The sequence below is a fragment of the Montipora foliosa genome, chromosome 1 (assembly GCF_036669935.1).
Source record: "Montipora foliosa isolate CH-2021 chromosome 1, ASM3666993v2, whole genome shotgun sequence".
NCBI classification, from domain to species: Eukaryota; Metazoa; Cnidaria; class Anthozoa; order Scleractinia; family Acroporidae; genus Montipora; species Montipora foliosa.
The window spans coordinates 51981051-51996050 of record NC_090869.1 but is presented as its reverse complement, the minus strand read 5'-3'; the positions used below and the strand labels follow the sequence as shown (position 1 = coordinate 51996050).

Sequence of the window (15000 nt, the reverse complement as noted above, 5' to 3'; positions counted from 1 at the left end):
AGCGCAGCATTTGAACTGCTTAATTCTATCACACTTCTTTTATTCACCAACATGAATAAAAAAAAAACACAAATTCAATAGACTTCAACATATGCTGTAACTTCTGGTTTAAATATTGTTTGAAATAAGTCAAGGGCACTCTTCACCAGTGCCATTCCTTATAACCACATGTGAGCTCCAAAGTAATGTGCAATTGACTTTCATCAGTCAAATCTTCACATACTGTAATGGGGATTCACATGGGCAAGCATTTACCTGCTACATTGATATTGGCAGCTGTTTGATCGTTTACAGCTTGCTGAACAAATTTTCCCCAGCAGAATATAGGATGTCAGCTGATAATTTACAACTATAGGTGGGGAAATGTGATTGCAAAGATTCTGGAGGTTGCAAAATACTCAATCCTCAACAATCACGCAAGGGAGGGGAGGGGGGTAATATGGTGTACAATTGACAAATCAACCCAAACTCCACTGATAGAATGCACCAAATTTAATCACTTTTCAGAGAACACGGTTCTGTTGAGTTACAGAACAATGATATCAAGTCTATGTAGTAGAAATGTAGATAGTGATGATAACAGTGTAGCAGTAGTCGTGGCATTAACATAATTTTTTTCAACTTACAGAGAACAGTTAAATTATACTTATGATCTGCATACAACATACATGTAAGGATGACAAATAATGATTGGAAAGTAGTATGGGTGATACAACTGAACATAAAGTAATAAAATAATATAAGTTACATGACACAGCAAGTCATTTTAGATCCACGAAAAATATTCTATGAATCAAAGGCTAGTGCAATCAAGTAACAGATCATCACTTAATCAGGCGACAACGACCTTGAAAAATAGGAAAATATGAAAAGGTAAAATGTCCAGACTTCATTTGGTCAATGACTCACACCAAGACACCTCTACCGTGGCTCGATTCAGACCAAGCCTGGGTTGCTCGAAGCATGGGTAGTGCTAACCAGTGTTAAATCACCATGGAAACCTATGGGTTTTGATACCTCTTAACCAACGGTAAGCACTGACCAGGCTTCGAGCAACCTGCCCCAGGTATAATGTAGCTAAAATGGTCAATACCTGGTAGAAAATCCTACAGTGTACGACCCAGACCACTGAACAGTCACTCAAATCTTTGACTACAGTAAATGGCTTTTATAAGGAAGAGTGCAGGAGTATGACAAGGCCTTACCTAAAACGTGTGTTACACTGTTTTCTAACTTCCATGCGGTGAACATGCATGTAGTACATGTACATGCAGCTCTGAATGCAAGTATAATGCGAATTACAATTCTCAGACTGATGTTAATTCAGTATTACATGTGTAATAATATTACATTGGCTCCCAGTTGAGAAGAGAACTAAATTCAAGATCCTTTTTAAACTTACAAGGCCCTGCATGCCAGTCAGCAAACTATTTGATGCCTTTAACTTAATAGACCTAATCGGCTAACTCAAAGTTGTACCCAATTAAAACCCTTTGGGAATGAAACGTTTTGTTCCTGGTACACTGTATTTCCATATCATTTAATATGAATGCTTCATTATTATGCAAATACAACACACAAAGATTCTTAATCCCGGGAGATTTGAATTGGGTACAACATTGAGTTAGCCGATTAGGTCTATTGATGAGTACCATCTGTCAAGAATTTTAAGATCATCGTCACACTTACTACTCCATTCTCAAAAGATTAGAAGTGACAGTTACATGTATGGTGGCAGAGCTTTTTTGTTCGCAGCACCAAAACTATGGAACTCTTTGCCTGAGAACGTTTTAAAAATGAGGACTTCACACTGTTAAAACTGAATTTAAAACATATCTTTTTTGAGTCTTTTTTATGTTTGTAATTTGTTATAATTTTTGGTTTTGATTAGATAGGGAGTTTATTTAGTGATAAAATTGTTGTAAGGCTCATTGAGTTGAGGAGATGAGCCATAAAAGAACGTTTGTATTACTATTATTAATGGCTTAATTATTTAAGATAATTTTATGTTCAAATGGTTTAGCAGACATTCCAATCCCTTTTGAAGGAAAATACTTTAGGGAGTCTTTAGCACCGAAGGCTGCACAACAAAGGGTCTTCAATGGAGAGACTGGCGAGACATTATACAGTGTAGGATAAAAAAGTTTACTATGTAACGTTTTATGCTAATAGATTGCAAAAAAAAAAATACTGATGAGAAGCCATAACTTTCCTTGTTATCAGAATTATCATAATGATACTTCAAAGTCCCGCATGTGCAATTTTTTTTCGCACCCTCTTAGAAGCCCTGTAATAATATATATAAATGCTGATAAAGACGAAGTCTTGGGTAACGTGTTTGGCATAGTGAAAACTGGGTTCTGATAACACTTTGCCAGAGTGAAAACTGGGTTAGAACTAATAACACTTGTCGTAATGGGAACTTGGTTCTAATATCACGAAATACAAGATGGCAGTCAAAAGTGAAAGTTTTCCGTCGGAAGACATTTCTGTTCAGTTTGAAAAAGGTATGTTGAGGTTTTCAACAATTCAATACGGCCCTAATGAGTCACCAACACGCCACCAACGCGCCACCGACACACCACCAACGCATCTTATAGGTTATAAGATTAAACATCAGCCAACGCGTCGGTCGACAGTCGGCCGACGCATTGGCGGAAGCATTGGTGGGATCGGATTCTTAACTTTTACCCTTTTATGAATGTTTAGGATGCTGTCTGTGTTGGTAAAACAATGACCTGTGACCTGTGTTTTGTACCTACCGGTGAAATATAGGGACTGCACAATTTTTTGTAACCAACAATGGACCGATGTCAGATTTTTTGGATGAATTAATTACTTGTTGTCAGATTGTGACGCCAATCTGTCCTCAATTTTTCCTGAAAAAAGATAAGCATGATACATGTATCGCTTTTGCAGTTTCTATGACTTTTCACTTCAATTGGCTTTCACAGTGAACCCAAACAAGAGCAGAAACTAATGCGGTCAAAGCTCTTCTATTGGCCAAGTATGTTAGGTTATGGCTGTGCTACCAACTTGTTTTGGCAAGATCAATAGTTATGAGGGCTTTGTCGTCTCAAAGGATACAGGGACCCAAATCAAACACCATCCATAGTGGTAATCGATCCTTGTTGCAGCATCACTAAGACAAGATTCCGTCAAACGATTATCTATGGGTCTAAATAGTTGCCTTTGAAAAGAAGGGGAATTTGTTTATTAAAAGGACATGGCTTCAAACAAGTATTGAGTCATCTTTTCTGCAGAACAAGCTCTATCTCCTGAGTTCACTGTTTTAATGATAGATGAGTTGTCCTTGCTAAACAAGAATTTGTGCTTGATTGTTGTAGAAGAACATCACACCGTCAAAACTTGCCAAAACACTCCAATATTCAATTTAACATTCATTCTGCAAATCTGGCAAAAATCTGTGGCCTCTCTCTGCTTAGGATTTCTACCTCTCTTTAATAGCTTTTTACTGCCCTTTTTTGGAGTGTTGCTCATTAAATTCAAAGTAAATACAGTACTTTTTCTGCAGTTTCCTTTCAGAATAGTTGATTGATGCTGTTACTGTAGTTATTTTGAGTGTCTATTTACATTAAGCAAATAAAAGAAGCAGAACCATCTGTGATATCACATTCACTAATTAGCTTCTAAATGCGTCGGTTACAGAAGAGCGTGCAGTCCCTATATCTGGCTCTATCACCATTCTCCCCTGGGCTTGCTTGTGTCTCTAGCGACTTTAAGATAGTGGACAACGGTAGGCTGGGACGAGACTTTGGACGAGTACGGTAGAAAGGCGCGAAAATTTTTAACTTAAGATTCGGCCAACACGACCGTAGGACGGTGGAATAAACATGTCTTTTGAAGAGGCGAGAAATTCTCTTGTAATTTCTTTTGCAGAAGGTTCAATTAGCGACGAGGAATTTCTTATTTTATACCATGAATACGAATCAGTGAATCCTCTTTATCCTTACTGGGAATTTAAACCATTTTGTTTAGATTCCTTGGATTCTAGGGAGAGTAAATCCGCTAAGGGGAATTGGTTCATAAACAAAAAATGCGGCTACAGTTATCTCTTTACCTTTCTTTTCTGCTTTCCTCCTGTGTCATGGTGGATTATGGATAACGCTACACTGAGAACAAGCAAATTTTGGGTTGAGCCGCAATGTGGCCGAGTGATGTCTACAGTCTTTGAATGAACTCAGAATTTTCGCTCGATTTTTTCATTTCAGCGATGGATAAATCAAGACAGACACAACCAAATACACATTTAACCCATTGGGTGATCAGTTTTCAATGCATAATAAAGGAAAAGACTAAAATAGTGCGAATAAGTATGGATGAATTCCTACCGTTTTCACCGTAGATTCCACCATCAAATGTCACCGAGATTTTACGTGACGTGACACTCATCTAACCGTCCCAGTCTACCGTCGTGTACTATCTTAAAGTCCCTACTGACTAAAGAGGGCGGTTCAACTGACTCAGAACGGACTGCGAGCAGTCTTTTAAATTGTTCATTTATGCTTTATTGCCCTGTTCCAGTCCGTTCTGTTACATGTACATTCCTGTGTTTAGCAACCCCCAGTAAATACTACTAATCACCATTGCTATTAATGTCTGATCATCACCGTGACTTGTTTCCTTCCTTCTAGAGCATGCAAGCCCAGCAATGGTAATTATGTCTACTGCAGAAAAGACATGCATTGATGTAAAGGGTGTGGTTTCTTTTGCTGTTGGATCCTTGTCAATCATAGAAGACTTTTGTGTTTCCACTCTTGAAAAACTCTCTAAAGTGAAGAAAAGAAAATACCATTCTTCTGTATTTCCCAACTTACAGTACATGAAAGCCTGTTAAAATAAGCATCAAATTTAGGCTACCTCAGAGTGAACAATGTAATAACGCAAGATTTACAATTTATGGCAAGAATAATAGGCATTAGCAACTGGGTTAATACCTTAAATTCAAAATAGATACAATGCATGTATAATACGTATCACTATTTTAATAATTATTATTTTTACAGGGGTAAATCCGGCCACCCCCGTTTACAGGGAGAAACCCGGATCAAAATTGGATTGATCACGATGATGATGATGGTATTCTCAAATTTATGACAGCACATTACCTTCAAAATGGTCATAAAATACTGTTGTAACACAGACATAACATATGAATTTTACCAACCCATAAATGAAACATGGAGAGAGGAGAGGGGTATGTTTGTTATTAATAGCTCGGATGTAATTTACAGGTGTACCTGTTGTTCTATCAAAGTGTTCTGTTATATACATGTACACCCTGTACATGTATGTACCTAGACTTTCACTCAACAAAACCTTCAATGGGAAAACAAAACTAACGGTTTCCCTCAGGCCATACATGTACATTACATTAAGTGTCTAATGTACAGCTGCTTATAACCAACGTTGTAACATAACAATATTTCAGGGAAAAACAGGACACTGTACCCTGGATGCCAGAGATGTTTTCTCTCCTAGAGCGATGGAATAGCGAGTCGCGAAGCCTATTCCGACGCTCTGAGAGAGAAAACCCTCTGGCAGCCAGGGTAAGGAGACTGTGGTTCCAATAAAAAATACTATTTACATGAAATTATAGAAATAAACAAATCGTAATTAATACCCCGGCGTTGTCAATCAATGGTTTCCGATCGATTGATTGCAATCAATACAATCAATAATAATCAATAACAATCCATTGATTGTTATTGATTGGTGCAACCAATCGATAAAAATCGATACTCACACTCGGAGTCTTAATTGCTATTGATTACCATTGATTTCTATAGAAAATCATTGATTAATAATTCATTATGCAACTTTCTGGCGCGTGTTAGCGTGGGCGTGCTTCATTGGTCCCGGGCATATTTACACGTCCAGGGTAATTGGGTAATTCGATTGCACACTTTTATCCTTGCACTTCAACCGGGATTCCCAGAACACAATTGTTACGGAGTTTGCTTGTTCCAGAGATGGCGAAGCAAGTTGAATTGTCAGTGCGCTGTGTAGTCAAGGGCTATCACGAATGCCCTTTTGAAGTGAATGTCGGAGAAATATTCTACGCATTCAAGAAGAGAGGAGAACGTGGGAATGCGTTCAGAGTTACGAATGATCGGGGGCAGCTCGGCCATCTTCAAATCGAGCTTGTTGGTCCTCTTTGGCCCTTACGCAAAGAGATTACTGTGTAAGTTTAAAAACGCCACAATACAAAACAAGGGAAAACAATAATCGGAATGTGTCTTGTCAATAACTGGAACTCATTTTATTTTTATTATTTTAGAATTGTGACAGGACCTCCAGATTCATTGTATGATTCTATGATTCTATGATTCATTGTATTATGGTGTTGTTGCATTCTCTAATATACCAAGCAAGTGTTCTGAGCGTTGTAGAGTGCCTTCTTTATGCTATTCTGGAAGCGCATTACATTTTCCTTTTAACAATTATTCTGCTATCTTCCCTTTCGGTTGCACGGGTGAATGTTCAAGATGTATGTTCTTGGCCTGCATGCGTATATTCAGGCAGCATGACAGTGAGCGCAGACAAAAACATTTTCCTCAACTAATTAACAAGCTGGAAGAGAGCGACACTGAAGAGACTTGAAGACAATTTTTTTCTTGTTTCGAGACGATCAGAGTCTAGTAATTTAAGTGAGCTTTTAATAGTAATAAGGGGTAAAAATGCTACAAATTTAACATAAAACACAACAAATAAAGATAACTGAATGGTTTGTTCATTCATATGGTGCGTTTTATTTAAGAAAATGACAAATTTCATAATCAATAAAAATCAATAATAATCAATAACAATCGATGAAAATCAATAGAAATCGATACTCACACAACTTTAAGTCTTCGATTTTTATCGATTTCCAATATCAATCGATTAATTGTTATTGATTATTATTGATTATCATTGATTTTATCGATTATCGGAAACCATTGATTGACAACGCCGGGTTAATACTGATTTGCACAACTATCAACGCCATGTGGCCTCAGCTCTGCCTAATCCCAGAAGGATTTAGATTTGACTCAAGAGGGGTTTTTCCTGTTTTTGGCTCCCCAAGTTATTCTAAAGATTAATCTATAATCTTTTGCAGTGGTTTTTAACACAAGTTCCTGAGAAAAGTGGTAATGGGGCTCACCCGATCTCCTTGTCGATCGATGGAAGTGAATGAAAGCATGTGACACAAAACCGTCGATGTTTTTTCATCGGATCTCCTGTCCGCCCACGAACCAGAAGGGAAGGAAACTTTTTAAAAATATATTGCATGTCCCCTTATGCAAACTTTTGCGGTAGCATGAACCAGAGTTCCTTTCCCGTCTTGGTAAACAAGGGAGCATATATTTCCAATTTTAAAACGAACACGCTATGCCGTTTAAAAATTAAAGTCCTTTTTTTGTCACGTGATCAGGCTCAAAATGCACTGTGGGATCGTTCATTCAGGCAACCATGTTTTCGCTTTGTCATCAAATTCAAAGGTCGTGAAAACTGCATGTGCAGGATAAGATGATAGATCGAGGATTTTGGAAGAAGGGAACGGCGCTTCAAATAAACAAGGTGAGGTTTTTGTTCTACAATTTGATACTAGCTGGTACGGAATAACATCAGAATACCCGGCTATCGAAGTAGCCTTAGAAATATTTTCTCCGTCGTTACAATACTGTACTGACCTAACCCGCAGAAGTTCTTTTTGTCGGAAAGAAACGATTAGAAAGCAATTTGCATAAGAATAGCAAGTATTGTATTCTGACTCGTTCTTCAAAGAATACCACCGAGTGCTAACAAAGGTGGCACGGTTTTCAATGTACATAGACCGGTCCATAGACAGATACGGCGGTCATTTTGTTTCTTATTGTTTCGAAAGACATGGGATGCTCTGGGGACAAATTAATATTTATTTGCCCCATGGGCAACCCATAATAGCTATTTGAAACAATAGAAATCAAACTGGCCGCCGTATCTGTAGAAAGGTCTATTCAGCAGTTATGCACCTATCAATGTTTTCCCTGACCCAGGGGAGGGTGAGCATACCCACAGGCATTTGACATTTCCTTTTTTTTGTATATGTCAATAGCCCTTACTGTGGAGCACAAATTTGTGGTCAAATCCCCCCACCTGTGGGCTTGGGCACTACTTAGGCCCAGTTCAGATGCCACTCCACTCACCTAACTGAGGAATTAAGAACGGCAAAAGAGCGGCGTCTGAATCAGTTTGGTACTGTAACAGTACTTTTAATTAAGTGTGGCGAAAACTTGAAGTTCAACAGGGTCTGCCACATTAGTTGACATTGAAGGGGCAGGTGATTTATACTGCGTTCTTCTCATGTGCCGAACCAAATACACATGATGATAATTTATTAATCTTCCTATCAGTCCCTCTGAGAACTTGTTTCTCATGCTCGTAAGTTTTATGAGGAAGAGACAATGGTGTAAAATGTTCTGTTCGGGAATATCCACACTCAAATTTAAACACTCGAAACTTGGACTGTATATCCTTCTTTATTCCCAACAATAATCAACGTTCGCTCACACCGTACATACATTCCAACTAACAACAACTCTTTCCTGTTTGGGCATTTAAAGGTCTAAGATATCTATTATTCACATATGATAAGTGCATGTCATATTCTTATCTCCTAAAAATACATGGTGCACGTTACGTTCAAAAGCAATTAACTGAAAGCAATTAAGTTGTCAAAATACATCCTTATCTCTTTAAAATTGAAATACAGGCGATCAAAGTTTCTAACATCTTTAAATACAAATACCGGCTGAGTTAAGAGTCTGTGTATAATAAAGTTATTATTAAAGAGTAGGTTGTGTTGCGTTACGTAACGCGGTATGTTTCCCAACATGTTCAAAAGATTGACCATAATGAAATGCTGCTGTTTTTTGTGAAAAAAATTGTAAACAATTAAAAAAACCAAACTAGTGAGCAGTACTCTGCTGTCTCTGTAAGAGTAAGTCTTCTTCAAGGAGGCTTACAATCATACAGTAAACGCCTGTATTTAAGCCATATCTGATTGGCAAAAATGACGGCCACAAACATTAATGTTTGAGCCGATTTTGGAAAGGGAACATGTGCTGCTGTGAAATGTTAGGGCAAGGCGTGAGAAACTATGTTTTGCGGCCACGATTTTGGCCAAAACCATGACATCAGATTTGGATTACCATAGTTATTCAGTTATAAGGGGCACGGTTTTTTCAAGAAAAATCTGTCTTTGGGTGTCAAGTTAGTGCTAAAATTGGGGTGCGTCTTATAGCCAAGTATTTTCATGCAACAAAATCTTAAGATCACAATTTGAGAAGAACTTGCAGTTTAAATGACACCAGAAAAGGACACTAGTTGTCAATCAAAAAAGAGAATAGTGCTTTTAGAGACCTTTAAGAACACTAAACAACTTCAAGAGAGAAGCAAACAAATGGAAATTTGCATACGTGCTTTTAAGCACATGCTCAGTATCGTGATACCCACGACAACAATACAATCGTCCAAACCTTGTTTCGAATTTCGAGAATCGTGTTTGTCGCTGGCATGAAAAGTTTCTTCTCTGAACAAACAGTGTGGAGATAAAACATACATGTACCTTTGTCATTCATCCAGCCTTTCTTGTGCACTGAAATTTGCATCCTTGGTGGCGTGTTGATATTCAGCTGTCGAACACCTTTGAATAAGACTTTTGGTGGGAGTTTTTCGCCATTCGCTTTCGCTTGAAGTCTGAAGTCTGAACTCTGACTATTAATTTTTTATTAAGTCGGAAGGTTCAAATAAAAGTGTATGTGTTGTATGTTTATCATTTCATGTATCAACTTTTAGCTTTTCTTTTTATGTATATCATATATCATTAATTTAAATGCGTGACATTTTCACTTTGTTTACGTTAACAAAAAGAGTTCGCATGCCAGTTGTGTAAGGATAATTGTTCTCAATTTGATAACTCTCAATTTTTTGGTGCGTCTTATAACCGAGTGCGCCTTATAACCGAATAACTACAGTAAATAAAGTTGTAAGATTTCTTGAAGAAATCGTGTTTGCTTGAAACACGTCTGAGAAGAAAGAAGTTTTACAGATACATGTACAGTTGCAGAGAGCTGCTCACTAGTTTAGGTTGTTTAATTTTTTTTTAATTTTTCAATTTTTTTTTAAATTCTCCAATCAGAGCTACATGCATCCTCTCCTTCACAGTCAACATCTTGAAAGTTGAAATATGGTATCGGACCCAGGCCTTTTTCTTCCTCCCTGGTGAAATAAAGATTTGGCTCAACACACAGTGCACCGTCTGAATCAGATGTCATGCCAATGTCGCTCCAAAGTCGGAGTTAACTAAATTAGGTTCGGCACATGAGTGGAGTGGCGTCTGAACCGGGCCTTAAATACAGTGATAATGAGTATATTCCTGACAGACACCAGATTCAAAACCACAGTTAGAAAACTGTTTCAGGGTTGTATGATATTCCGTACTAGATTTATTTGGCAAAGGATACCCACTCAAAATTATTATAGTGTTCAGTATGGAGATGCCATGTTTGTGTCCTTCTGAGCAGCTTAGTCAAAATGGTTTTGAGTAGTAGGCAAGATGGCTTGAGTAGTAGGCAGCTGGCCCTTGCCGGGTAGAGGTGTCCGGGGCATGTTCCCCCAAAATAATTTGAAAATTCGGCTTCAAATGGTTTTATCTGACACAGGAGTTAAACTTCAAGCTTTTCTTTTTCAGCTTACAGATAACACTACTCAAGAGCTTTTTCCCTAAAAGGCCAGTTATTTTCCAGTTATTTTCAAACTCTTCCAGTCCTTATTAGAAAGACATTGTATAAAACTATAGGTGTCCAAGTCAACATAACTGAGATCTTACAAAATTATTGAGAAATTTCGGACTCATCTCTACGAACTCGTTTAGACGCCACCTTGGTGGAAACTGCAAGGGTCCTTTTCCCATGTTCAAGGCTTTCCTAGGCCCGAGTAACCCCGCTCTTCTGTGTTAGTGTGAAAAAGTTTCTCGAATTTTCCGCTCTATTCACCAGACCTCACTTAATATGTTATCAAATTGAATCAACTTTTGTTGGCGGCAAAATCGCCGCCTTCCAGCACATTTTGACTGGGCTGCCTGAGGCAGGCCTTCTGATATTATGCGATGGTGCGATTTCGCACTATCGACCTTAAATTGCATCAGATCGCACAATTCACGAAAAATCGCATAATTCACAAAAGAACGCACAAATAAAACATAAATTAACAAGTTTCTTAGGAGTTCCTGCACAAATACGCCAGTTTTAAGATGATTTACCTTGGAAAGCGGCTAAAAAGCCTTTGTTACATGTACCTTCAATTTCGTAAATATGAGAAGTTCAAGGCGTTATTTTGCATGTGGGGGGCCTGGTATGAGTCTCATTCTTAAAGAGCAGGGCTCGACATTGCGACTCACTGGTCGCCAATGCGACCAAAAATCAAGCGTTGGCGACTAGATTTTTAGAGCTAGTCGCCAGTTGGCGACTAACCTTCACCTTTTTCCTTCATCCTTTTAACCTCAAAGGCAAGTCAACCGTAGTTTTGGATAAAATGCACGATTTATGCGCACAGAAATAACAAAATAAACCCACGACTCTTCTGGCTCTTCGATCTCCATGTTTCATAATCGAGCGCCATGTTTGATTCAGCAGCTGGTATTGCGGGCGCACTAAACAACACGTGCAATCATTGAAGCGTGAAGTTCACAACGAAGCCTTGCCTTTTTAGCGCTGAAAATATGGAAAACTGGTGATTGTTTATGTTCAGGTTCGTCTATTTATGTAAGCTATAGACTCGATGTTACATGGAAACTTAACAAAAGCGGACTGGAAGCACAGGAAACGTGACTAAAGCTGCTTTCACATTGATTATTTACCTCGTAATGCATAATGATATGTTTTACGAGCCCTGGCTTCCTTTTAAGTTTTAGTATCTCAGTCTTAGAAGCTTAAGTGTACCTCAACTTAGGACTATGAAGAAGATTGCATGTGTACATGATCATCAGAAAAATGAAGAAAATAATATCAGTGAAAAAAATGGCGACTAAAAGTTAAGATCTGGCGACCAAAATTTTTGGATCAGTCGCCAATTGGCGCCTTACTAAAAATGTTAAATTCGAGCCCTGAAGAGTCGCCAATTGGTGTAACACAAACATGCCCTTTGTTCAGATTAGCAAATCTGTTCAGAAATAATTATAATACTGCACACAAAAACAAAGTGTAAGAAGCTAGTCGTAGCATACAGGAATAATTATAAATAATTATTGATCATTCATTTGGCATGTTAGCTGTGTCCTTTCAACTTTTAACGTGGTGCACCAATAGTACCAGAAGACCTCATTTTTTGTACTTGACCCAACTACATGTAATGTCGACCAAGATTCATATAATTACTGTTCCCTTATGTTCAAAATGTGTTTAGGGCAGTAAAAAATTGTTTTTTTTTTTGTCCAGAAACCTTGAAAGACAAGCTTAAAATTGCTCAGAAACAAAACGCATAATCTGCCCTTCAAATTTCGCATAATTTGCATTTTTTCACGCACCCTATCAGAAGGCCTGCGGAGGGACACAAACATGGCATCTGGAAGCCAATGGAAACATCTGGAGTCTACGTTGGCTCTCTCAAAACACTTCTTCTCCCCGCTAAACTTGAAAACACTCGTGGGACAGTCCTTGTCGTATATTGATTATTTAGAATTGGAAAAAGATGAAGGGAAATCGATATCTAAAATGAGCTACAGCTGTACAAGGGTATCGAAAATGACCTACACTGTAAAATGAGCTACTATGGTATCTAAAATAAATATAGACGTCTCTTAATTACCTAAAATTAACTAATAAAGTCAAAATGGTGCAAAATTTCACTGACTTCACATTGAATATGCTTAACGTTCATGCTAATTGTGGTCACTTGTGGTACACACTCAGTTCCTTGGTTTTACTTCCCTCTTCCCATGAGAGACGTTGTAAGGGAGACAATTTATTTTAATGGGGGACGACCCTGGGACGTCATTATTTCCTGTTGAAAGGGATTTGCAACAATCACGTTCCCTAACGTAGACAAACAACAGGATTAGCATGTCTTGTAAGGCTTTTTATCACCTGTCGTGGAGATGATGGTGAGAAACAAAATCTGTTCACCTGGCAATGCAGTTGTTATTTGCATAGAGCTGACAACAGCGTAAAAATGATGAGTTTGCCAAGCAATGTAGTTTTGATTTGAGTAGAGCTGATGGTGCTAAGAATTAAGTGTGCTGCCCCCCCCCCCCCCCCTCCCCCCAACACTGCCTGTCAGTAAAAAACGGAGGAACCAAGTGTGGACCACAATGAACCACAGTAAGTGTGAACGTTAAGTCTATTGAATTGTTTTGATTTATCATAATATTATGCAAGGTCAGTGAAATGATTTGTACCATTAATTTTTGTCTGTTTGAGGTAAGTTTAGGTGATTAGAATTTTATTTTATATTTTATTTTAGATACTGTTGTGGTTCATTTTCGGTAGCAGCACTTTTCCATGGGTGACAGGGACAGGTGAATGGTGGCGGGTGACAGGTGGCGGATAGCAGGTAATGAGGAAAAGATGAATGACAAATCTCTTCCCTACATTCTTCTCACTCCTGATTTCAATCTGCCAAGTGTACATGTCTCCTGGGGTGGGGAGAATAATAATTTATTAATCAATTCAACCCAATCTTGCATACAGAGTAGGGAATGAGCTGCTTGACATTAGGGCCATTTATATGAGAGAAAATAAGACGCAGCTTACTCCGGCTGCAGCTTACATAAGACGGGAAAGGAACTATTTATACAAGTGGAAACTCCCCGCCCAGGATAAGCCGCAGCTTGAGAAAGCCATGAACGTAGATTTTGTACCATTTACACGGGGTGTTCGCGTCTTATGTAAGCCGCAGCTTATTTTCTCTCACATAAACAGCCCTATTGTGAATGACCACTCTTTTACTCAACATGTGAAGCAATCACCTAGAGATCATTATATATTAGACTTAGTTCTTACAACTAACCCTGACATGGTTACCAACTGGGAAATTCATAGTAGTATCAGTTGATCATGATGCTATCATCTTTGATATCACTTTAAAAAGATAAATTAATTAATATAGATAGCCACCAAGGAGAGTGTTTATGTTCTAGAAAGGTAATTAAAGTAAAAGCAGTTACTTGTACTTTGAAGAATATCTAGACACCGAGGCTCCACCCAAGGCAGTGGATGCGAATTGTCATTACCGGTACATAATAATAATAATTCTTTTAAATGTCAATTACCAGTAAGACATGAAAAATCACATTCCCCAAAAGAACATCAGTGGAGGATGGAAGGTGCCTTTGTTAGCAAACTCTATCAAATGTTTGATTAGAATTAGGAAAAGAGGCTATACTGTACAATAAAGCATGAAGAAACAGGCCTTCTGATACAGTGTGATGAAAAAATTATGCAAAATTTGCAGGGCAGATTATGAGATTAGAAAGCCCAATTATGTGACAAATAATGTAAATTATGCAATTTTTTTCTGAGCAGTTTTATGCTTGTTTTAGGTTTCAGGATAAGAAAAACACTTTTTTGCTGCCCTGAAGACATTTTGAATACAAAGGAACAGTAATTATGCATCTTGATCGACAGTAGTTGGGATAAATAAAACAAAATGAGGTCTTCTGCACTATACATGTACTTCCAACACTAGTAGAGAAGGTAATTGTGTCACAATTTTAGTGATGTGTATATATCAGCCACTCAGATCGGCTAATCTGAACAAAGGGCGTGTTTGTGTTACTCCAATAGGCAACTCTTTAAGAATGATATTTGTACCAGGCCCCCAACATGCAAAATAAGGCCTTGAACTTCAAATGTTTACGAAATGAAAGGTTACAAATGGTTTTTAGCCTTTTTCCATGGTAAATCATCTTAAAAATGGCATATACATGTAGTCCTTATTGCGACATACATGTAGCAT

The 15000-nt window shown here is 38.1% G+C and overlaps 1 long non-coding RNA gene across 2 annotated transcripts in view; it reads left to right on the top strand.

The window, feature by feature from the left end:
• The first annotated feature begins 2450 nt into the window (after window positions 1-2450).
• LOC138000804 (uncharacterized) overlaps window positions 2451-15000 on the top strand; it is a 28447-nt gene continuing 15897 nt past the window's right edge. The window contains exons 1-5 of one of the 2 annotated variants that reach the window (XR_011123201.1): window positions 2451-2507; window positions 4656-5218; window positions 7439-7584; window positions 13507-13596; window positions 14585-14738. This is a non-coding gene — a long non-coding RNA (uncharacterized lncRNA). Of the gene's footprint in view, window positions 2508-4655; window positions 5219-7438; window positions 7585-13506; window positions 13597-14584; window positions 14739-15000 lie in introns of those variants that run through there. The other variant, XR_011123202.1, reaches the window with a different exon arrangement.